The sequence below is a fragment of the Canis lupus genome, chromosome 15 (genome assembly GCF_011100685.1).
Source record: "Canis lupus familiaris isolate Mischka breed German Shepherd chromosome 15, alternate assembly UU_Cfam_GSD_1.0, whole genome shotgun sequence".
NCBI classification, from domain to species: domain Eukaryota; kingdom Metazoa; phylum Chordata; class Mammalia; order Carnivora; family Canidae; genus Canis; species Canis lupus.
The window spans coordinates 38,572,185-38,597,834 of NC_049236.1; the positions used below are offsets into that span (position 1 = coordinate 38,572,185).

General features: G+C 40.0%; 1 protein-coding gene across 19 annotated transcripts in view; it reads right to left on the reverse strand.

Annotated features, from left to right (window-relative positions):
• Nucleotides 1–25,650, reverse strand: part of ANKS1B (ankyrin repeat and sterile alpha motif domain containing 1B) — a 1,057,476-nt gene that overhangs the window by 143,189 nt on the left and 888,637 nt on the right. The gene's annotated exons all lie outside the window — the stretch shown is intronic.

Genomic DNA, 25,650 nt, shown 5'->3' on the forward strand with positions numbered 1-25,650 from the left:
ATTTAAGGGAGTGGACGGCCCTTCTGATGAACTCCAACAGCACTGATCAGTCTGCTTGTTTTCAGGGTACTTTCGGTTTCTAAACTTAAGAGTGCACATTCAGTGCTTTCAGGCCAAAGGAAACAAAGATGTTGGTCAACTGCAAAAGTCTGGCACTAAAAGAGAAATGTGAGTTAATTTTCAAATACTAGACAACATTTACCCAGCACTTACGATCTGCCAGGCATCTGTGAATTATCTCATTTAATTCTCAGAACTCTATGAGGCAAGTTTTATTATTATCCTCGCTTTACAGTTGAAAAATAAAAGGCTTAGGGAGATCTGCTGTTCGTGCTTAAGGGACAGTATTCATTGCCCTAAACAAGAAACACAAAATGTCCACTGTTTTGTCTATTTTCATGTCATCTTGTGCTTTTGCGAGGTTCGGGTCAATAGTATAGCGTAAAGCCACCCCTCTAGCGAGAGGCAGGGCCAGGCCTGTGAGGCTCCGGACCGTGAACCCTTAACACTATAGAAATGCTTTCTCATTTACAGAAGGAGTTTGTGGGGCTTTTTGATTTTGCATCTTACATATATAGAAAGAGAAACAGATTGGACATAATCTGCCTTTCTTGACCAGGGCATGTTTGCATCTCTCTGGTTTTTTTGAGATCAGCCAGCTTTCAATGGGTTTGGGATTCAGGTGGTTTCATTCTATTTCTCACAACACCACCAAACACATGAGACTTAAGGTGGAATAGTGTTTCCTTGGTCTCCCGATCATGTGAATGACTGAAGAATGACATTCCTGGGGGCACCAACAATATCTCTTCTGGATATTGTTCTCTAGCAACAATGCTGGGCTCTGTCAAAAAGATGCCCTTTGTTAGCAAGGAACTAAGGGCTCTTTAGAAAGGAGGCACGCTCTCAAATCTTCTGCACTGGAGTCATTTGGGACCTCTAGGCCTTTTTGTGTCTGTGCTACCTCTAGAGGGTGACGGAAATCTAATTCTCTGTCAGCATTTGTGCTTGGCGACTGAAAACTTCTTGAGGGAGACGGGACGGTAAGTAGCTGTCCATGGTAGCTGGTACAGGCGCTCCATTCAGCATAATCAGCTCAACATATTAAATACGATAGACCTGGAAAATAACTTCATCCTGGCACTAATGAAATTTGGCAATAGCCTCCAGGTATGCATATTAAGACATAAAGGTTTTACCAGACTCCTAGTGGTTTGGGTAAAAACATTAAATAATCCACAGAAGAATGACTTTCTACTCTTTGGCACTAAAATAGCCCCTAGGTCATAGTTGAAATTTTAGACATTTTAATGCTCTGGAACAGTATAAAGGATATAAGAGATCATCTTATGAAACCCTCTCATATTGTAGAAAAGGAAAGTGATGCCAAGAATGGTTAAGTCACTTACCCAAGGACCTACCCTAACTAGAGACAGAGGCAGAGCCGTGAATTCTTGCCACTTGTTCAGACGCTTACCATGATGTTATGGTGCCCCAGGATATTCAATGCCAGACTTTGTTTTTCCTTCAGTAGTCTTATGTTTTTGCTAAAAATAGATTAATGTCTAATTTGTGTTATTTAAACTATGCATTATAGCTTCATATTCTATTACTTGGGGGAATCTACATTTTGTTTTTAAAACATTGGTTATATAAAGTAATACACTATATCTTGAAACATGATACAATTAAGAAATAGCTCTTATAGCGCCAATTCCCAATTTCCCTATATCCCAATGAAAAGTAAAGCATCCATTCCATTACAAGTCATCAAGAATGCAACCCTCTCTAACATAAACTATTTATTTAAGGACAGCAATTTTAAATCAGAAAGGGCTAACATTTGGGATTCTCCAATCTTCTGTATTCTTTCTTTGCATTTTTTTTTAATTTTTTTTTCTTTCTTTTTTTTTCTTTCTTTGCATTGAACAAATTATCCAGAAGGCTATGTTGAATGTTTTCATCTTACAAAGTCTAAAGATGGCTGTAAGAGGTAAAACACTAATATGAGTCCCTTTGTATAGAGTTAGAGGAGTAGAATTATAATACTTTATTCCTTTGTTTTGATATAGTATTGTGCAGTAGTTAATTAAGCTCTCAATTTTGGAATCAGACTTACAGGTTCACGTACTTGGTATTCCATTTAATAGTTTTCTAATCTTGAGTACATTACCTGAGTTTTTCAAGCCTTATCTTTCCAACTTGTAAAGCGTATATGACAATAATGGAAATTACTTCACAGAGCTGTGGTAAAGAGGAAATGAGATTACACATATGTGGTGCTCTTTTTGATGTGCCAAGCCGGCTAGGTGATAGTCCCCATTTACTTAATCGAACACAATCTAGGTGTCGCTATGAAAGTATTTTGTAGATGTGGTTAAAGTCCATAATCAGTTGACTTTATTAACTAAGAGAGATTATTCTGGATAATTTGATTCAATCAGTTAAAAGGCCTTAGGAGCAGAACTGAGGCCTCCCTGAAGAAAAAGCAGCTTTGTGAAAGGCAATTCCAGCCCCTGCCTAAGAGTTGCAGCCTGCCCTACAGATTTCAGACTACCCAGCCAGTTGCACAATTACATAGGCCACTAGCTTGCAGTAAATGTCCTGGTGTATACCTCATACTGGTTCTGTGTCTGTGATTGAGCTGAACCCTAACTTAACACACTTTGTAAAGTACTAAATGTGGTATCTGGTGCATAATGAACCCCCCGCCAAGATGTTAGCTCAAATGTTTTTAGCAAAGTCTTTACTGTATACCTCTCGTGTTCACAGTATCGAGGTATGCACTTTGACAAAAATGTCCAAGAGTTCTGAAATAAAAAGAAATAGATGCCTATTACCTTCAACAATAGCAATCCCAACCAGGAAAGGATATAATGTTTTAGTAAAGTTTCCAGGAAAACAAAGGAAATGAGGCAACCAGTGTTGATTTTTTTTTTTTTTAATCTGGAGCTATGTAGGAGAATCCTGTAAATCTAGTATGATGGTTACTTCCAGGGTTAGGAAGATAAGGAATAAAAAGGTAGGCACTCCTCTTTCAATAGATCCAAATAGATTTGGCATTTGAAACTAAATAAGATCAGTTTTCACGGATCAACATGTAATTCCATGATGTAATACAAATTTATTTATGACTGTTGGTCTTAAGCCAACTGGAATTATATATTTAAGAGAACTGCTTTGAGATTCTTGGAGGAAGAAATCCTCTCATACTTAACAATATTAAAGGAAAAAGATCTTTCTTATTTCAATGTTAGCTTATCTTAATATCCAACATTATCTTATAGCTTTTAATTTGTTTTGATCATTTTTAAGCAAAGAAAAGAATACTTTAAAAATTATTTAAAAGGAGGCATGGCACAAACCCACTTATATAGAAGCTGCCTCTGTCCTTCAGAATTATAATGCCAGGCGTACAAAACTTAAAGCGGGAAATATCTCATCGAGTCAGTAAACAAAGTCTGGGGAGGAATTCTTGGATATAAATAGGATTAAGAGGTAATGAGATAGTAAGATGGAGAACTTTTGACTTTATATCAAACTCTGATGACTTGGATCCCATTTAACAAATGCACGTTTTAAGTCTGATGTTTGTGTGTATTCACCAGCCAGAGCTGTCCTGTGATCTGTCATACTACATTAATGATCTTTTTTTTTAAAAAGGTAGTGACATAAAAATACTTCTGCTCATTATATCAAGATTTACTGAATTCTTGTGATGTCAAACCTTGAGTTAGGAGCTGAAGAATAGGAAGGTGGGTTACTGATGGACTCTAATTTTGTGGAACTGTGTCTCTGGGTAAACCCAGTTTATCCTTATGGATCAACCATTTTCCTTATTCTAGGAAAATGTTTATATATCTCCGTATTGGCTTAGGCAAAATTATTTTGCTTTCACAGTAACTTTGGTGTCCCTAATAATAGCATTTTTTAATTTTTATTTATTTATTTTTTTGGTAATTACGTGTTTAGTTATGGATCTCCATATAAGACTGCATGAAGTCAGAGACCCTGCTTATGTCATCCTCTACTTCTGTTCACCTTCTGACCCCAGATAGGCCTTAGGAAAAGGTTTGTCAAACAAGGAAAAGAAAGCTGGGCACATGTCGAATTTTAGTTTATTCTCCACACAAATGCAGAAGGCAAACAGATTCTAAATCTGGAGCTCAGGAGCGAGGTGAGGACAAGAGATGTGGATTTTCTTTTTTTTTCTTTTTTCTTTTTTTTGAGATGTGGATTTTCTATCTGCTTATTTCCTAGTAGTTGGAAGGCTTGGGAATGGAATGTCATCCACTAGAACCACATGTAGAATTATCAGAGAACGCTGGATAGCACCGCCATTTTATACTGTGGGATAAGACATGACCCACTTCGAAGCTAGAAGAATTTTTAGAAAACTCCACCCTCAAATAAATCTTTTTAATCATGTGAATCATGTTTAATAAAAAGGCATTTCAGAACTAACTATTTAAAAGACATGAATGTGGACTTATAATCACAATATTGTGGAGCCTTACCTTCCAATATGTAGAAAGCGGGGTGTTGAATTTTGAAAAAACAAAGCTGGTGTGTGTAGATAGAGCTCATAGGACACAAGCCAGAGAGATAGAGCCTGCATACTGGAGACAAAACAGGATCAAGGAGTTCCACAAGAGGTGAGCATCAGGGAGGGCTTTGAGTAGCAAATGGGTGCGTGTGGCTGTTGGTGGGATACGTCTGCCATAGAAGTGGTACGATTCCTCCTCATACTCAGGGCTTGCTTGATGTTAGTGAGATAAATAAGGTATCGGCTAACTTCCACCACTCGTAGATTTTATAATTTTTATTGCATTATTATACTTTTGCTGTGGAGAAATTCCTTTATTTGGATAGCAAATTTAAAAACAACTTATGGACTGCCTATTAACCAGGGGCATATTTACTACCCAGCTAACACAACCCAGAGTGAGCAGAAGGGATTTACACTTTTTCCTGAAGGCAAGCAGGCTTGGAATCCAGGGGGAATGATTGTAAACACAGAGGCCCATCTGCCAGCAATGTTCTGCCCCAGTCTTCTGAATTAAGACCTGGGGACTTCTTTTGGATGTTAACTACATTCAAGGCCTGAGCCACGTACAGCTCCACTGAGCCATAGCTAAGACATTCACTTGCAGCTTTTGCTTACAACCAGCCCCTGGGATTCAGTTCTGGCCACACAACACAGATGTTAAATACTTCATCCTTCTAACACCTTTAACCAGTAGAGCTGCTGTGCTCAACACTTGCAGCAACTTTCAAGGTCGGCGATGAGAGGAAAATGCTCCGGCAACCTGATCTGGGGGTCCATTTTACTAAGTGGGCATGTGTTCCTGACTTCCCAGGCAACCCTTTTTAAGTGAGTCAGGACATTAGATCTGCATTTGGATTCAGAAAAATATGGTCTATAGCACATTTGGAGGTTATACTTGGGGCCCTCAAGGAGGTATTATAATGTATGGAATAAGGCCGTGGGCTCAGACCAGGGTTCAAATATGACTCTGTCATTTATTAGTTGTAAGCCCTGAAAAGTTTGCTTAATCTTGCTGCACTTCATTTCTGTGTCTGTGAAATAGGGAGAATTTGTCCTTAAAGGATCAAATGAGTGCATTCACATACAAATCTAAGCATACTACCTGGTGCACAATAATTATTCAGCCAGAGAATTAAGTTCACCCAGGATTAACTGGTAGATCTTTAGAATCAAGAGGCTACTCCAACTTAACAGCTCAACTAAGTGACAAAGGTCCTTCCCATAGTACCTTCCAGTGTGCTTATCAGTTGTACAAGTGAGGGAGAGCTCATGCCTCTGGGAGTGGACAGAAACTTACTAATGTAGACTCATGAAAAAAACATATATTTTTTTTTCTTCACAGGATTTTATGTAGGACAAGCTAGCCTATCATTTGATGGTGATTACGTATATCATTATGCTAATTCTCCAGCAGTGTCCATTCAGGGTGTTAACATACCCTACATAGGCAAAGGGAGAAAGAATTACATATAAATTTTAAAAATAAATTTGAGTTGTTAGAACTGAATCTTAGGATAGGAAGTTGTGGTTGATGTCCACTGTTTTTCTTGCTCAACACCTAGTCCCTTCTATTTCTGTTAGCATTTGTCTGATTTTTCACTGAAAACCCACTTCCTCAGCCCTCAGTCATGAAATCCTAGAAAATCCTAGAAGAGCTGACCATTGAGTAAACCCGTGATCCACTGGCCAGTTGAAGGATTTTGTCACTCAGTCACAGGGGATCTTTCAGGGAAGTTTAGGACCAGGACTCTGCTGGAACACTGAAGAAGAGAAGCTCTCTTTTCATGGAGGTTTCTAAGTTGGTGACACTGACATTGCCAGGGTGCTGAGCTTAACGCCTGGAGCTGTCAAGACATTTATGGGAATGAGGAAGAGACATGAAGCGAAGAAACCTATTTCTTGAGTACCTACTCTGGTTATATAGATTTTTTTTTTTAAGTGATCTTTATACCTGACGTGAGGCTCCAACTCACAAGCCTGAGATCAAGAGTACGATGTTTTATTGACCGAGCCAGCCAGATGCCCCATCTTGTGTACTTAGCAAGTACCAGGCCCTTATACGCGCTACCGCAACAATGTGGAGGGTCTTTGTCATTACTTTAGTACCATCTTTTCTTTTTTCAGATGAAGAAATCATGAAGGCTCTGAGAGGCTAAGTGATTTTCCAAGATCAGACAGCACCAGAATTAAATCCAGAAGGTAGTATGGCTCTGAGATCCATGATTTTTCATTATGCCCCAATGTTTCCTTTATTAATAAAGTCATAAGAGGTTTTTAAAAAGGTTTATATATTTATTTGAAAGAGGGGAGGGCAGGAGAGAATCTTAAACAGATTCCACACCCAGTGCTGAGCCTGACGTGGCTCGATCCTACAGCCCTGAGATCACGGCCTGAGCCCAGAATCAAGAGTCAGACACTTAACCAGCTGAGCCACCCAGGCGCCCCAAGATATTTTTTAGTTGACAAAATATATTTACATGCTATTTTAACTAATCCTCAAAACAATAACCCGAGGTTGCCGTTGCTATATTGTTTTTATTTGATAAATGAAGCAGTGGAATCCCCGAGAGGTCCATTGACTTGGTCAAGGTCACACAGCTGGTAAGTAGCATAACCATGGCTAGAATTCAAAATTTCTAACTCCCATTCTCATGTATTCTCACATGACACTACAGCTGCTGCGTCAGGCAAGTTGCAGTGAAGTGGGGCTTTGTCAGAACCGTGACTGATAACAGCTTGGCTCTAAAACATTCTCCCTTGCAGAGCAATGCCCAGCTTGACACTTGGTGGTGGTGTCTGCTGTCACCCTCACTGGCTTACAAGAGAAAGATGCTGGGAAAGAAAGAACACAGGCTTCCTGAAATTTCTGTTGGCGGGGGGCAGGGAGAGGATTGGGGGTAGGATCATTCCAAAGAACAATTAGCCACTCCCTTCTGTTTGAACACTAGGGTGGGGTCTGTAGTGCAGTGGTGGGAAAATCCACTCTTTTTTGTCTATATACTCAGTTAGGACCCATAGGGTGAGTCAGCGTAGCCCTGGAGCAGAAAAGGCTGTCTGGGTAGAAGTAATGTGGGAAGCCACCTTAACTCTTTCAGGACATTAGGCTATCATTTGGTAAATTACTACTTTGCTCTAAATGGGTCCCCGGTGGGTATGGAGGATAAGAATGTTCTAATTTGCATTTTCTCCCCTTTCTCTCAGCTGCTTTTTCTAATTATGATGTAGACCAAGAAACTGTTTAATAACTGCTTTATTCTGAATCATTGGATGCTCTTTTAACTATCAAAAATGCCCCTGCGGGTCTGCTATATTGAAACGGATAGGATCAAATCTATGTGTAAGGTGTGAAGAGTGTCAGATTTGCAGCCCAGCAGTACCCATAAAACCAAGAAATTTTTGGAGGGCAGTGGGGGCATCCCTGAGTTTGAAATTCTGAGCTAATGGAAAGTGTGTGGCAGAGAGCTCCATGTTCCTGGAGGCCTTGGGTGGTGGGTGGAGGGAAGCAGATGCTGAGGGAATTTCCAGGGTAGGAGTTCCTTTGTCCTGCTTAGGGGAGGATCCATAATTCTGATCTGTGGCAGAATCAGGGTCTCTGCTTTGACATGTCTATTACAAGAGAGATTTGTGGGGAGTGCAGGGATGTCCCTGGAAACTCTGATTTCACCCTATCACTCAGAAGGATCTAGAAACATTTTTTCCTCCTGAGAGAGAAACAAATTTATCAGAGCTCTCCTTTGCTCATACGAATTGAGGGTTACTAAGTAAATGCCCAACAGAGTTGCTAGGATCTAATACTATTTTTGCATAATGGTTATTACAGCAGTGATACTCCACATTTACACAGTGTTAAGACTTTTTTTTTTTTTTTTTTTTTTTTTTTTTAGTGTTAAGACTTTTTAAAGCACTTGCATATTCATTGTTGATCAGCTGGCTTTGTGGACATGTGACTAGTGCTGTCTCACAGGGCCTGAGGGCACTCAGAAGGCCCCACACTTGGGTTAATGCTCTGCAGTTGCACTCTTGTAATTCCAAATACTTTTAACTTCGAAACTGTGTTTTTTGTAAGTGAAACCTAACGTGACTATGGACCATGTGTTATGGTGCTTAGAACTCAGCTTACATGAGGTCCTACCTTCCTGGGATGAATTTTTGGCTGTCTGTTCCCTCCTGCTGCCTATGGTGCTACCTACGGATTCCCCTCTTTGACTTACGCCACAACCACCACAGCTTTTTGTCTGGGGTAGCAGTCAGGTGGCCTTGACTGGGTTAGGAAGGCAGTGGCCTTCTTTCAGCCCTTACCCTCCTTCTTCCCCTGGTGGTGGTAGGTAGTCTTGGTATGAAGGGTCACCCACCCTGTGGCATTTGGGATAGGCAAGGCATCCGCCAATCCTGCCTTGAGCTGCATCTCATGGTGTGTTTGGTGGGCAATATGGTGGGTGACCTGGTAGGGGCCTCTCACTCACATCCAAACCAAATATCAAGCTTATACTGGCCTAGTGACTATTATCCCTTGGAAGGAGGGGATCACTTGCCTGCCATAGGTTGGGGTGGTGGGCCTGTGGAAAGGGGAGACTGATTTCCCTGCCCCTGGTCAGGCTTCACATTTTGCTTTTGTACTGGGTCCTACAAACTATGTAGTCAAACCTGCTGTTGACCTTCATTATGCTACCATCAAGCCAGACGGGACAAGGGCAATTGCTACTGTTATGTCTACTAATATTATTACTTCTGTTACTGGAGGCCACCATTCCTTCTCTGTGACTCGCTCTGGGGCAAGCACTTAACGATATGCTCCCTTCTTTAGTCCTCATAACAAGTATAGGAGGCAAGGCCTTTACATTGGGGTGATCCTCAACTTCTCAGTTTCAGTCTCCCCATCCCTAAAACTGACATAGCACTACCGTCACGAGGATATTATGAGAATGGAATGAAGCAGTGTGTGAAATAGAGAGACGGAGAAAATTGTATTCGCCTGCATTACTCTTGTGCTGCGTTTGGAAGAAATATTTTGATAATCTCTGTGAGAAAAAGGGTGAAACCTCGCCACAGACATACTCAAGTAACTTAAGAAGGTCGCTAAACTTTTGCACTCACTGACAAGGAGAGGAGTTTGCATCATTCTCAGAAGGAAGGTGGTAAAGAAAGACGAGTCACAGGGCAAAGGCCTTGTTGGGGGAGGAGTGACAATAGGCTATTTAGAGATTGGAAATACTGAATGGGGCTTTAAGCAAATTGTTTGTGTTGGGTTTATCCTGTAAACACACCCACCTTCCCATCATCTGAAATCTTCAGTAAGGACTAACTAACTGACTAATGCTTTTGTGTGTGATTAGATTAATAGGGAGAGGGTCTCAAAGAGGTATTGAGGTTCACATCCACATTGGCACAAATTAGAATAGACAGCATGTGTGGATGCATTTGCCAGAAGATGAGTATAAAGCTGGTGCTGTATTATAACATTATTCTTTGATTGTTTCCCGTGGATGATTTCACTTTTTGTTCAGGCCATGCACTTCAAGAGTGGGGTGGGGGCGTGTAACGGTAGCTATGTATATTTTGTTTAGTTTATATTTTCCCATGAGCCCCACCACCAGGCTTTACACACAGGGACATTCAAATGTTGAGGGATGATCGATATGAGTCATAACTACTAAGGGAAAGAAATTAATATTTCAACAACCTTTTGATGTAGGAATTGTTCTTTGCAGCTTACAGATGAGGTATCTGGGGCTCAGAGAGGCCAAGAAATGTGCTTGGGGCCACACAACTATACTGAGTGGCAAAGCAGTGGTGCAATTCCATGCCTAATACTTGATGCCGTGGTCAATGAAACTTTAGCAGACTATCTAGAGTTTTGGTGTCATTTAAACCAAACATTACACATTGTGTCTACTTAAAACCCCGCTGAAATCAGAAGAATAAGACAAATTGACTTCAAAAACATTCTGAGCAAATAAGAAGTAGAAAAAGGGGGAGGAAGAACAAGAACATAAGAAAAAAACCACAACATGGCATAACTTAGTTATCCCTTAGATAATTGTAGGGTTGTACTGACATTACTCATTGTACTGTAATGACACAACAAAGGAAAAATGTGCCAGGTAGATGCAACATTTGTGCAACGAAAGGCTGCCTCAAATGTATCTGAAAGCATGTCTCTTCCTCCAGCCAAAGTCAAGTCCAAAGGAGCGCATGAATAATTGGCTATAGCTACCCTTTAAGCGGGCGCCAGCTCTCTCTGCTCAGGTTGATACATCTCCAAACCTCAGGGAGTCAGGAATCGGCTGCCAGCAACCAATGGGCTTCTGAGCATTCATAACCAGACCAGGTGCTGATCCATCAAGCTAATTAGCAGCCTGTGGGCCACTGTTAGCTGGGAAGGTAGAGGTCTTTTAAACTTTTCCTGACGGATTGTGTGCCTATTTGTGCTTTTTGAACAAGATGTGATCACAAAGTACTATTAGCACTACCGCGCACACACGTGTGCACACGCACACACTCACACACAACCATTTGGAATTCAAAAGGAGGGAAGCTAAAAGGAAATAGAGGTTTGCTTATAAATGAGATGAGAGACTAACAAAACAAAGGAAGTGAACTTTCATACACACAGTATATATAATGATTTTCCCATTTAAAAAATTTTTGTTTTACTTAGCATAGCATCATCACTGCAGAATGGACATTCAATAAATGTTAGCTCTTATTGGTAATAATATTTAAAATGTAAAGAATAAAAAAATGGGAAATGGGACCAAATTGCAAAGAAGCAAAAGATATACCTTGTTGGTACCTGAAATGCATTTCATCATCAGGATCCCAAAAGAACAGAAGAGAAAGAATTGGCCTCAGTGGGACATACAGAGAACATGCTGAATGTTCAGAAAACTGGAAATTCAGTTTAAGGAGGAAATGAAATATATCAGAAATAGTGTCACTGCAAACCATCAAGCAGTGTGTCAATCATCAGAGGGAAAGGATCCAGATGATGTTAATAAATCTGTAGAAACTTGTTGTAAATTGTTCTTTCAAAATTAGTTTTAACGCGATGGTCAAACAGTAAAATAGCGACCATCAATGAAACCACAAACATCCCAACTGTCTTCATTGACACAAGAGAAGCATTCTGTAGCCTATCAGTTCAATATTTCTGACTTTAGTGTGATTTTGTTGATCATGGACCCAATCATCACCAATGGTGGAGCACCAGTACGTGATTTGGAGATATGAAATCACAAAGAAGCATCCTGTCCCTGAAGTAGCCAAATCTGAAAATCATACAGAATTGTAAGGCCAAATCTGGCAGAAGTCTCGAAACATAGAGGTAACATTTATGGAGATGTCTGCACGAGCTCTCTGTCAACATATGGAGCACTGAGGAAGGGCTACGGGATTTCAGTGACACCCCCATCACCACCATCTGGAGATAAAAATCCTGCAGTAGATTTTCTTTTAGCTGTGATATCTTACTGTTGAGCTTTATATTAATGACAAGGCCCCAGCCAAAGTTCCCTTCGGTTACTTACTATAAAACTATGTACTGCTTGACTCTGAGGTGAAAAAAATGGATTGACGCCTTTGTGAAGAACAGCTGCCATTGTATTTGTAGAATCAAGGAGTCAAGAGAATGATACTGAGATGATTCCAGAGTCTTCAGGGACCTAAGGAAAGCATTACCTTGCATGAGGAGGTTTGGATGTGCTGGCTGTTACGTCAACTATCTGCTGCAAATAGCTAATCTACATGTTGAGATTAGGAGAACAAATCTCCCCAAATATTTACTGAGGAAACACGAAGAGTGAATGGTTCCTTAGGAAAAGCAGGGGCAGGAGTTGGATGACTTTCACTTTAAGAAATTAATGCACTGCCCTGGACTGGAATCTATTTCAGGATCGTGGTCTTCTAAACAGAAGACAGCAGCTCACCCAGGGCCGATGAGATATTGGATTCATGCCAAAGGAGAATTCTCCAGGATGCCTCCTACAGTCTTGTGCGTGCGAAGCACACAAGGTCACAAGTCTGTTCTGCGGTGATCGCCCTAGAAAAATGACTCCCTATCCCCACCCACTGCCCCAAACTGTCTGCCTGTGGTCTGATCAGATCTACCTACCCCTCAAGGTCTTCTCATCTAAGACGTTTCTTACCAGCAAAGGTAGAAAGCAGCCTACGATCCTGACCGTGTCTACCTCTCGAACCTAAAGCATGGTGCTTCCCCACTTGAACCCTTTGATGCGCCTCTAGGGTCTGCAGTGCTTTTGCCTGTGGGACTCTCTCTGCCTCTAACATCCTTCCACCAGTTTCTTACCTGGAAAACTGTGCTTCTTTTATGTGTTACTTCCTCCTGGAAGATTCCCCTGATAATAACAGCAAGCCCGTAGCACTTAGTTGGTAGCAGGTGTACCCCTCAATGCTTTCTTAAATGCATTTAATTCTCGCCAGAGTCCTACTAAGTAGGTACTGTTAGAATCTCCACCTTAGAAGTAGAGAACCTTGAAGGCAGAGAGGTTAAGAAGTGTATTCAAGGTCACTGATAAGTGGTAAAACAGAGATTATGAACCAAGGCAGTCAGGCTCTTAAGGGTCTGTTTCTTACCACTACTTAGAGGATAGGGGTCACTAAGCACTGGCCCTAATAGCCCTGGGACACAATGCCATCATGGTTACAACCGTCCCCTTTTGCTGTGGTCTTGAACTCCAACTAATCCTCAACACTCAGCCCAGGATTCATTTCCTCTTTTTCCCTTAAGCTTTCCTGCTCCTGCTCCCCCAGCCCGGGTGAGGTGCATCCTCCACCATCCACACTGGGTTTCCCCAGACCAGAGTGAAACACCAAATATCTGTTTACTTGTTTGTTTTCTCCATTAAATTCATAGACTCTTGGAAGGCTGAGATGGCCTGAAATGTTATGGTAAATAACACGGTGTCTGCCATGGAGAGCGATGGCTTAATAAACACTTGGCTGTTCCATAGACGATTCTTATGCTGACAAGTCTCCATTTTGTGACTTGTTTCCAGCTTTTACAGGCAGATCAAGAACAAAAGGGATTGTTATCGCAAATCCCGGGGGGAATCACGACAAATGCTTAGCTCCAGTTTGAAAAAAGAAGAAAGACTATTTATAGCTCAAGGGCTCAACATTACATGACCTGGACTTAATTTTTCCTCATGGCATAGATTTGTAGAACTTGAGGCTGGAAGGGCCCTTGGAGATCATTTAGTCTAACTGCTGCGAACTGGTGGCTTCGAGATATGTTTTATTTGACACTGATTGTTATTTGTTTCTATTTTTATTAGAACACCTTTAGGCAGGATGTTTCCTCTTTATTTCTCCACCTTCTGGACTATATCCTATCATAATGTTCCACTTCACTTATTTATGTCGTCCACCTCATGCTTCGAGGCATTTTAGGATGAAATATCAGATTGTGTAGTTCAACCCAGTTTTGTCCCCCTTTACAGTAAAACTCCTCGAACCTGTACTTATGGTCTCTAATTCTCTCATTAACTCATTCCAATCAGGTGTCATGTCCACTGAAGTGTCAAGATGACCAGCAGTCTCCATGTTGCCAGGACTGACCTGATGTCCCCTTCCTTCATTTTCAGGAACATACTCTTCTGGTTTTTTCTCCTTTTTCTCTGGCTTCTCCTTCTCTGCCTCCCCTAATTCCTCCTCACACCCTTGTCCTCTAAATATTAGGTGGCCCAAGGTACAGCTCTTAGCCTGTTCCTTCTCTCCATCTACTCTCACTCCCTTGATGAATAAACAAACAAATTAATGTTTCCAATGAAAAAAACTGAAGCCCAGGAAGAGTAAATAAATTGCCAGGAACACCCAGTGAAGAGTAAATAAATTGCCAGTGAACACCCTGGCAGAACCCAAACCCAGCTTTCTTATCTCCTCATCTCGCTCTCAGGCACCACAGCTTTTTTTTTTTTTAAAGACTTTATTTATTGATTCATGAGAGACACACACAGAGAGAGAGAGGCAGAGACACAGGCAGAGGGAGAAGCAGGCTCCCTGCAGGGAGCCCGATGCGGGACTTGACCCCAGGACCCCGGGATCATGACCTGAGCCGAAGGCAGATGCTCCACCACTGAGCCACCCGGGTGCCTCTCAGCCACCACTTCTTGATGCAGCTTTGCTCTGTCAGGCACACTGAACAACACTGTGCTGAGAGGGAAGGAGATCTCTGGAGTTCTCTCATCGTGTCTTAGGTCTCCTGTTTTCTGCATTCCTACTTAAAACCCCCTCCATCATCACACAGCCTGGTTAAGTCATGGCTGGGCAATTTTTGATGTGTTTGCTAAGTGTTCTGATTTCCTCTCGGAGGAAACCCGGTGCATGATTCTTCTATTACTCAGGAAGTAACAAAGGATATAGTCATAATATAGAGGAAAAAAAGAATGATTCACTGCTGAGCCGCAGGGAGCAATCCAAGGTTTGGAGTAGAGAATCAGCTAAGACAAGTCACGATGATGTCACGGTGGAATATACAAGTACCTCAGTGGGCTGATCCAAAAGAACATGTCAATTAAATCAGCCTGCTGCTGAGCGCTCTTGTACATCCATGAAGGGGGCTGCTCTCCACTCTGACAACCACATTTAAGAAGAAGCAATAAAAGGAGGTGGCGGGAGGCAGCAATCTATCTAACATTCTCTGTGGAGGAAGAAATGACTTCAAATTGCTACAGAGGAAATGAACATAGTCACAATGAAGCATTCTGAAAGAGGCCAAACATGTTTGGACACTTGACTCACCAGGTCAGGAACAGTGTTTTCTTTTCAGAATGGAATTACAGTGGGACATTGGGCATGAAAAATTGATGAGGGCCATTGGGGGTGATATTAAAAGCATTTAATAGAATATATAGCCGGTGTAGGCCATTAATGACCAGCAAAGCCTTATCAGTATACAGTAGCTGAATGTGGTCCTAGGTGAAACTCACTCAGTTAGAATAGCACAGATGCTCTTACCCTCCCTAGACCTCAGTTAAGTTTCCTCATCACCCTGTATTGTTACGAAGATTAAAAGAGTATGTTTGTGAAAATGCTGAGACACACCAAGTCCTCAATAATAGCAGCAAATACTTACATGTCCCTATTATATACCTGACAGATGTTAATTTACTTAACCCTTACAACAACCCTAAGATGCGACTATCATTATTACTACCATTTTACAGATGAAGAAACTACAGAGAAGTGAGACCACTTTCTCAACATTACACAGTTAACAAGCGGCAAGGTTGGGTCTTTGGACCCAGGCAGTCTGGATCTCAGGAGCTCAGTCTCCCCAATATTACATTCATGAATGTCAGGGCTCTCCCCTCCCACACCACACTCCAGAAACCCAAAGTTTTGCTGATTCAAAGTCTCAGGTAAAGAAAGTGGACAATACATCACTGGTGCTCGGCAATTTAGCCCTTATTTTTATATCTGCATAGCCTCCATATGCATTTAAGACAGTAAAAAATAATAATAAAATAAATAAATTAATTAAAAGCCAGTCAGATTAGTACAAAGGGTAAGATCACAAGTTTGGGATGTTTTTGTTTTGTTTTTATTTGGTATCAGCTGAACTACTCTAAGCATTCAGGGTGAAGAATTATTTATTCCAGTTAATGAATCTCACGGTAACATAAATGTCTTCAAGCTCTGAGATTAGTGAGTAGCTTTTGTCTGGGGACCACTTAGTGAAGCACATCCTGCATGCACAAAAGAGGAATGGGGTTTGGGAGAATGAGGAGGGGAGAAGGGAGAGAAAGAACATTTGTTGAGTGGCTACCTCATGCCAGGCATCATACCAGGTGCTTGACCCTCATTATTTCCATTAATTCTTATAACAGCTCAATCACAAACAAGCACTTACTAAGTGCCCGAATTTCTACACGGAATGAATCATGGTCCCTGCCCATCTAAGGAAAATGAAGAACAAGAACAAAGCAGAATAGCGATTTGAGTTCAGTGTGATGTTATTTTGGTGTGAGTATACATAGGCAGTGGGACTATGCTAAATGGGCCAATATGGCCATGTTCATGGTCCCTTCACAACGGGCTCTTTCCTGATGGGGCAGTGATATTCTTGGCTTGGTGATATGACCACTGCTCCTTCCTGCTGCTTTCCCCACCTCTTCCCAGAGAAGGTGGCAAATTGGCCAGATGAGTCAGAATGTCTCCCTGAGGAGGCAGAGATATAAGTCAGAGATTCAGTTGGAGTGACAGCAACTAAGGAGATGATCGAAAAGGAGTCCAAAATAGAGGAGGAGGCCAGGTGGGACCAGGGGCAAGCAGAAGACATAAGTGAGGCAGGAGCTATGAGTAAACAGAGGCTGCGAGGCATACAAAACATAGAGTAGGGCATAAGGAAGCTGGTTGGTAGCAGAGAACGCACTGAAGCGGAGGACACTGGGATGCGTGTACCACAATTAGTGTGACCATCAGGCCATTGTCAGGCCATTTTAGTTTTTTTTTTTCCTGTATTACAAAGAATTCTATGATGAATATCCTTGTACACCAACAATTGCAGCATTTCTGATCATTTCTTGTAATATGTTCTCAGATCAAAGGCCACACACATCTTATAGCTCTCATGACAGTACAAATCCTTTATCATAGAAAGATGGTACCAATTTTTCACTGCCTTTCAGTAGTAAATGAAAGGCTGTATTTTAGCACATTTTACCAATTACTGAGTCTCGGCCAATTAACCATTAAGATGTTTATTTTCTCAACTATTTGCACACTTTTCATATGTTATGGGGCATTTTTATTTCTTCTTTTATGGATTGAGCTTGTTCATGTCTTTTGTCCATTTTGTCTGTTGGGACATTGACTTTTCTTTATTGATTTGTAAGAACTCTTCATATAACAAGACCAAAGCTCACTGACATTTTGCAAATGCTTCCCTATACTTTGCTCTTTGCCTTTTAATTTTTCTTTGAGGCACAGAAGTTTCATATTTTTCATATATAGTCATATTTACTGATCTTTTCCTTTCTTTCTTTCTCTCTCTCTTTTTGCTGAAAAAATATTTTTATCCTTTCTAGATCAGGAAAACACTTGACTCCACATTTTTTCTCCTAAAACTGTTTTTGTTTTTGCATATGACTCTTTTGTTCATTTAGAATTGATTTTGATGTATTTGAATTTTCATGAAGGAAAAATTTTAAATGAAATAAAAAAAATAGAATTGTGTCATCCTATTCCAGAAAGATCTTGGTTGTGTTAATGCTTGTTCTCTAGTAGAGTCAACCATCGATGAATTTCAATAACCAATGAAATGAATTGAGCACACACAGACCCATTTAATGAGGGAGAGTATTGATCCAGGGCAGGGATGTCATCATTTGTGTGCTCTGCACAGAATCTACTGAATAAGAATAATTCAAGTTACTTTAACTCTTACAAAGAGTCAGAAGCCTTCAATTCTTAAGCTGCAGCTGTACTAATTTACAATGGGACACTTATACACACCCTGGACCCCAACACCCGCTTTCCAATTCTTTGTCTTTCAAAACTATTGAATTAGATCTCTAAAAAGCATACTTTGTCATTTGGAAGAAGTTTTTCTTTTCTTTTCTTTTTTAGTTTGTACTTGTTTGGTATTCAGGGCAACTTCAACTTGTATTTTCCCAGCATCCTTTTCCTTCTTTTTAATTAAAGAATAGTTGACATAAGATGTTACATTAGTTTCAGGTGTACAACAGTGATAGGACAACTCAATACATTATGCTGTGCTCACTACAAATGTAGCTACCATCTGTCTCCATACAACGTTATTACAAAACCACTGAGTTTGTACCTCTTAATCCCCTTCATCTATGTCACCCATCCCCCTCTACCCATCTGTCATCTGACAAGCATCTGTTTGTTTTCTGTATTTAAGAGTCTGGTTTTTGTTTTTGATGTTTAGATTCCACATGTAAGTGAAATCATATGGTATTTGCTTTCTCTTCTGACTTATTTCACTTAACATTATTCCTACTAGATCCACTCACATTGTTGCAAATGGCAAGATCTCATTCTTTTTTATGGCCGAGTAATATTCCATTATATATAACCACATCTTCTTTATCCATTTATCTGTTGATGGACGCTTGGGTTGCTTCTGTATCTTGGCTATTGTAAGTAATGCTGCAACAAATTTAGGGCTGAGTGTCTTTTTCAAAGTGTGATGATTGGATGGAAGCTGGTTGGTGAAGTAGTTGGTTATATTTAAAAAAATATGCAATTGTGAGTGTATGTAACATAATAGCAAGTTCCAGAAGAGAGTAAAGGGTAGGGGAACACTCTAAAGAGTGGCTACAGTATGGACTTTCCATTTCAACAATGGAAAACTTCAGGAATTGGGAAAAGTCCACCAGCTCAACATCTAATTCTCTGAAGTAATGGTGTATTAGTTTACTACGGCTGCCATAACAAAGTACCACTAATTGGGTGGCTTAAACAACAGAAATTCATTGTCTCACAGTTCTGGAGACCAGAAGTCCAAGATGATATGCGGGCAGGGTTGGTTGCTTCTGAGGGCTGTGAGTGAACATCTGCACCATGCTTCTTGTCTAGCTTCTGATGGTTTACTGGTTTGTAGAAGTGTTCCCCCCAACTCTGCCTTTATCTTCATGTGGTAGTTTCCCTCTGTGCATGTCTGTCTCTAAATTTCCCCTTTTTTGTAAGGACACTAGTCATGTTAGAGTAGGGCCCACCCCAATTACCTCATTTTAACTCACATCTGTGAAGACTTCATTTCCAAATAAGATCACATTCCGAGGTACTGAGGGTTAGGACTTCAACAAAGGAATTTGGGAGGGGGGCACAATTCAACCCATATCAGACGGGCAATACAATAATTATTATACTAGTTACTCTGATGTAGTAGATAGAATATGGGCATCTCAGAAGACAGACTGAGTTTCGAACCTGACTCTTATTAGATCTGAAACTCTGGGAAATCTCCCCAAACCTGTTTCCTCAACTGTAAAAAAAGAGCTGAATTATAGGAAGGATTTATTTATTGATTCACCAAATGACACTAAGAGTAGTCTTCATGTTAAATGCCCAGTATAAAGTACACATTCAACATGTGTTATTTCTCTTTCCTTACACATCCCGGAGTTATTAGAATAACTTGAGGGATATTAGTGAAGGGATGATAGTGCTAACCTAAGTATCAGTAAGTGAAATTAAAAGTAACGGAAGTACTGTATTTTCATTAAATGGTTTTTATCAATAGGATGTATTCCTTTCTTTCTTTTTCTTTTTTAGATTTCATTTATTTATTCATGAGGGACACACGGAGAGAGGCGGAGACATCAGCATGCAGGGCTCAATTCTAGGACCCTGGGATCACAACCTGAGCCAAAGACAGACGCTCAACCAGTGAGCCACCCAGGAGCCCTTGATAGGATGTATTTCTATGTTTATGATACAACTATTTAAATTTGGCAAGCTTTTAAAATACTTCAGATTTGTTTTGTGTTTTTGTTTTTGTTTTTTGCTGTTGTAGAGAGATGAGGTTGGAAACTCCTGGCAACCTTCATCATTTAATGACTCTCCAAACTTCCAAAGATATAAAAAATAGCCTGCCCATGCAAAAAGATTACAAATGGACCAATGGATTGGTCTATGTCTTTTTCTTAATATAGATGAAAGTATAGCTATAATTTGTTTATGTGAATTTATATTTACTTTTTGGAACATGTGATTCACTTTGATACCAAGTAAAAGATCATACTTCAATCAATACTTCAAGAGGATTTGTAATATTTCACTATTCAGTAAATTTGATAGTTTATTCACTGAACCATGTTTCCTACAATATTGCATTAAAAAGAAATATCTTGCTTGATTTTCCATGGGAAATATGCCAGGGAGAAAACTCCCTGTTTAGAAGCCTTGCAAAATTTCCTTTTACCAAGCACTTGCTTTTTCTGGGAGCAGGGAAATCTTGGTCTTCCTGATAAGGGTTGCTTAGAAGAATCTCTAAGGCACTGAATTTTAAACTTTTAAAAATTATTATGAACTTTCATAGTGGAGTGATCTTTTCTAAAGAAATCACATACAAATTTCTAGATCTACGGATAGTGCAGGGTAGAGGTTCTGGAAATCCTTTCTTAATCTGGTTTTCCTATGGTTTAGAGGAGGTTGGGCCCAGGTGTTGTCTGTGGACTCCCAGGGTTCGCTGGAACACAATTTGAAAGCCCCTGTATTAGAGCTTGATCTGTAAAGGAATGAGGGCACCTTACCAAGCAGTCCTACCTGATATCATAATGTAAGAATCACAGGAAGAGAAAGGGAACAAAGCTGGTAAATTTGTCCTGTGATTCACCTGGAAACTGTAGCAGACAAGATTTTACTTCTATTATGACTACCACTTCACAGATAAGGTGATTAAATCTTGGGGAGCCACAGAATTTTTTCAAGGTAACTTAGTTAATCTATAGTAGAGCCTGACTCAAGCTTGGGTTCTGTACACTCTGATCCCTAGACTTTGAGTCAATATATGGCCAAGGCGATCCACACTTATTGAATGGGTTCTCTTTTTGGAGGATTCTCAGGGATAGGGAGAGAGATTTCATAGCATCTGCTTTGTCTCTAACCAAAATTTTGCTTATACTAGTCTGTTTCTTCCTGTTTGATGCTCTGGGGTCTGTGAGTTCCTTATAGTGTTTTTTTGACACATGCACTAACCTGACCCAAGTGCTAGACGGATGAATGAAGGTTATACTACGATATATCTTGGGTAACATGGTGAGGTATATCATGCCCGTGTCCACCTATTCTGTGTTAGCTTCCCTACGAATTTCACATCTTGAAGAGCAGAGGACTAAAACCACACAGGTCGTTCAGGTTGTTTGAAGACAGCACTTTCAGATGTGCTTCAAAGGCCAGGCTTCTGGAGCTGGATAAAACTCTGCCAGCAGTTGGGGCTGTTGTTTGAGGGTGAATGTGGAGACGTGTCTACTCCAAAAAGCCATGAGTATTACTAAGGACACAGAACACTTAGTGAGTCCTGATCCACTTACCTCATCCACTGCTTACAGCTGGAAACAGCTGGCTGACTTGCACTGAACTCTCCTTGGAGCTCTCTTCAAATGACTGATCTCAATGCATACCTTAGAACCTGAAATTCCTCTGCTTTACTAAGTGCTAAGTAAATTAAATTCCACAAGAGTGGAGAGCAGTTTCATCCCCTGGTAGCAGCTGGGGATGGCAGCAAGTTAATACAAACTTTAATTTTCAAACAAGATCTAGTACATTTATATAATATACTTGGCTATTCCAGGGAGACCAAAAAAAAAAATTACTAGGTCTTGTTGAAAGTACTTCTTTCTCCCTCCCCCTGCCATCTATTCTTCTCTCTTTCCTTCTTAAATTCTCCTCTCTCCCTGCCTCCCTCCTCCTTTCCTGATTTCTCCTCTCCCTTCCTACTTTCTGTTCACTCCATAAACCCTAAGAGCCCTTACCACACAGCAGAGCTTACACCATATGCCATCATGCACCCCAAATACTGAGATAATATAGTTTCTGCCCTCAACAGACTCAAGGTCTGATAAAACAACAAAGTTCCCTGATGGAGGAAGGATTGCAGCACTTGTTCAGATTTCCTGAATGCATTCTATGATTTTCCTCTTTGCATTTCCCGCTGTTTTTCCACCTGAGATTCATCTTAGTAGCCATTTTATAATGTTATACTACTCCTTCAAGTAGCTCAGTGTGTTTCCTGTAGACTCCGTCAGTGATTGCTGTGTTCTAAATGAGGTTTTTTTCATCCTAAAAGGGACATCACCTGACTCCCATTGTGCTGTGCCTGCATTTTCTACCCTCCGACACAGAAAGCAGAGAGGGTAGGGGTGAATTAAGAGTCACTAGATGGCCCATGGCTGTCATCTATTTAACAAATATGTTCACTGAGGAAATTAATTTGCTGAAAGTGATCACAAAGGAAGAGTATTTCCATCTATAGTAATGGTAACTATAAGAATCCATTTGAAGGGGTTTTTTTGACATTGAGTATAGAAACTTGGTGAGCTTGAAGTCACAGATTTTAATAAATTCCACAGTCTGAACCAAATTTCTATACCTTTCAGAATGGATCTGAGAGGAAAAACATCTGCAGAACAAAAATATTTTCCTCCTATAACCTCAAGCAAACATGAGAGCTCTCTGTTCTGGGAATTTTTATTACTTCAAGACATCAACCAGGAAACAATGATTCAGTTAGACCTTTCCTTTCGCACATTCAGAATTACTCTGCAATTGCTTGGTGCTGGTGTATCTACCCTCAAGTGGCGTCTCTGCTTGAGAACTGTATTTTTCATTATTTAGAGTTTTCTGTAATTTTATTTTGTGATGTTAATATTTAATAATATCATACCCTGAGAAACATCTTCATGAACTTTCAAATATACACATCTTGTCCCTTTTTATAACTTTAACTTTTACTCCTCTAGCACTCTAAAGATAATGGAATCTATATGCTTTTTAGCAAGGTTTTTTTTTTTTTTCTTCACTAGTCATTGTGGACTTTCCTTTGACGACATAAATCCCTGCTCCTTGTACATTGGTTCTAATTACTTCATCAGAAAGGTAAGTATAAATGTGTCACTGCCTAGTAAAATAAATTAAATTAATCCTAACATAAATGTTGCACTTACACACTCAAGTTCTGACTCATTTCTGGACTTTGATGTAAAAATAAAATTTACTTAGAAATTCCTGGAAAAACGCATAATACTATTATGAATCATAGTTGATTCCCTGAGAGTTTTGTCCCTCAGTCTCCAAGAAGAGCTTCAATACCAAAAGTTGATCTGCTGGAGGGAGACTTTGGTTTGCCTAGTTGATAAACCCAACATTGCTTCAAGATTTAATTTCTAATGACTTTTGTTCTATAATTCACACAAATCTGCAAAAAACTTATTTCCTACCTGAATAGAGGAGACACACTATAAATGCAGAGTGAATTTGTAGAAACCATTTTGGATAACTGATAAAATAATTGTCAATCATTTCATCGCTGCTTGCAGCCACCAATCAATGGTTAAAGAAGAGAGGGAGCATCTGGGTGGCTCAGTTAGTTAAGCATCAGGCTCTTGATTTCTGCTCAGATCATGATCTCAGAGTTGTGAGACTGAGCCCCATGTCAGGCTCCACGCTCAGCCTGAAGTCTGCTTGAGATTTTCTCTCTCTCTCTCTTTTTCTCTTTCTCTCTTTCCCTCTCCCTCCACCCCCACTCTTTCTCATTCTCTCTCTCAAAAAAAAAAAAAAAGAGAAGAGAAAATATCTCCCACCTTCCTTTGACAATGGGGAAGAAGTAGGACTTTGTTGTAGCATCAAGAGGAAGTAGAACCTAAGAGACTTACCATTTAGTTCCCTAATTAAGAACTGTTTTTCAGTTCTCATCTTCCCTACTTTTATCAGGACCATTTATTTTCTTCTAATGCCTCCCTATCCGTGTTTGTTCTTGATATCTCTGGAGGACACCAAAGAAGTCATTATTTCTGCATTCATTAAAAATAGGTTTATGCTTTGCCCTCTTATTCAATTCCCACTTGGGCTGCAAGTAAACAACAGACATGAAAGCAAGTGAAGATCAGGCATGGTGGGCCCCAGACTTAGATGTGACCACATGTACTTGGACTCTCCCTATTTCTCCTATTTATCTCTCAGGATGGGAGAAAAGTGGGCAGCAGTGCTCTAGTTAAAGCAGGGAGCCACTACCACAGGGCTGAGGCTGCATGCAGTTCCTAACTTCACAGAAAGGCATGCACCATAATTTCAAGATCAAATGCACCAACAATTCCTCCATGTTGCAATTTTCCACACATTACCAGAGAATATTAAAAAGTATCATTTTTGTTATTTATTTCTATGCTCAATAAGGTAGATAATATGGGTTTTAAGAATATAATCTTTTCCTCATGGCACTCTATTTTACTTTTCCTTTCTATTCCCTTATGCAAAAAAGCTATATTTACTTTTTTTGTTTTGTTTTGTTTTTAGAAAGAGAGAGAGAGAGTAATGTGGGGCTCAATCTCACAATCCTGAGATCATGACCTGAGCTGAAATCAAGAATTGGGCACTTAACTGATTGAGCCACCTCAGGTGCCCCCATATTTGCTTTTGAACATACATATTAACTCCAAGGGTTTCTTGGGTATTTGACTTTGAGAAAACCGAGCAGCTTCTCCCAAGCCACCCTCTGTTCTTCCTTTCTATTTTGTTCCCCATAGGCCAATTTTACTTTGTTGTTATATGTCACCAAACTAAAGACGCATTTCCTTGGAGGCACACATACAAAATTGGTATAGTTTTATTTTGAGGTCGTGTAATCCTTCTACAACTTTAGATGTCTGATGGTGTCAGAAGAAAATTTCTTTCTATGAGAAGGCTTTCAGGACTTTTAGAAGGGAATTCAGAATCAAGGCTGGTTCCTTTTGTTTCTTAATCAATTCGCTAAATAGCTTCCATTGCATAGGGAAATTATTCTCACCCCTAAACTGAGATAGTATTTTGAAACAAATTATCAAATAATAATGCAGACTAATTTCCATAGTTGAATGAGTAGGAAGGCAAAGTACATTATTTGCTAATGTAAATGCCTACGCCTGTTGCAAAAAATTTAATATTCAAAGTCCAGACAGAACAAGGAGACAAAAAAGTGATTGCTTAAAAATTTTCCAAACCAAAGTGACCTATAGCACACAAAATACAGTTCCATTATGTGCAACTGACACTTTCTTTGTTAAGAATAATGAACTACAGCAAAATGACATAATGCAAAACTCCACAGCTGATAAGCTTTCTGCATTAGAACAGAAAGAGTACATTTCTTAAGCAGTTCTGCATCCAATGTTTGCCTTGAGGAGGCACTTAATGGCTATTACTGTTAATAGTAACAATATGAAGCTAATTGGTTTATAATGAAGCAGCAGAAAATACTGATGGTGAGATTAAAGTATATAAAAGGAAAAATAAAAATCTATGTTCAGGCTATATAAAATGATGCTTAAAATACACCTTAATCTTGATAGATTATTCATAAATGACATATTTGTTCATTGTAGTAAACCTTTTCTAAGGGACTACTCTAATCCCATCTC